Raw genomic sequence first — 320 nt, forward strand, 5'->3', positions numbered from 1 at the left:
GCCTTTTAAGATCTCTCATATCTCTCTTGACGCGCTCTGCCCTGCGTCTTCTCGCTCTCTGACCTCTCTCATCTCATATTTTTTCCCTATCTTCCCTATTTTCCGCCCGCTCGATGACGGAGAGAGAGAAAAAAAGGTAATAAAAATCAAGCAACATAGAAAACATTGTTTTTTTACTACGAACACGCAAAAAAAAAGAGGGGATAGTGGTGGAAGGCAAGTGTTAGGTAAAAAAAAAAAAAACGAAGGGCAGCATTGCAGGTGTTGACCGAGAAACAGGGTGTGAGAAAGAAGGGGAAGAGACGACGAGGAGAGAACAG

This window comes from Penaeus monodon, chromosome 19 (assembly GCF_015228065.2).
Source record: "Penaeus monodon isolate SGIC_2016 chromosome 19, NSTDA_Pmon_1, whole genome shotgun sequence".
NCBI classification, from domain to species: Eukaryota; Metazoa; Arthropoda; class Malacostraca; order Decapoda; family Penaeidae; genus Penaeus; species Penaeus monodon.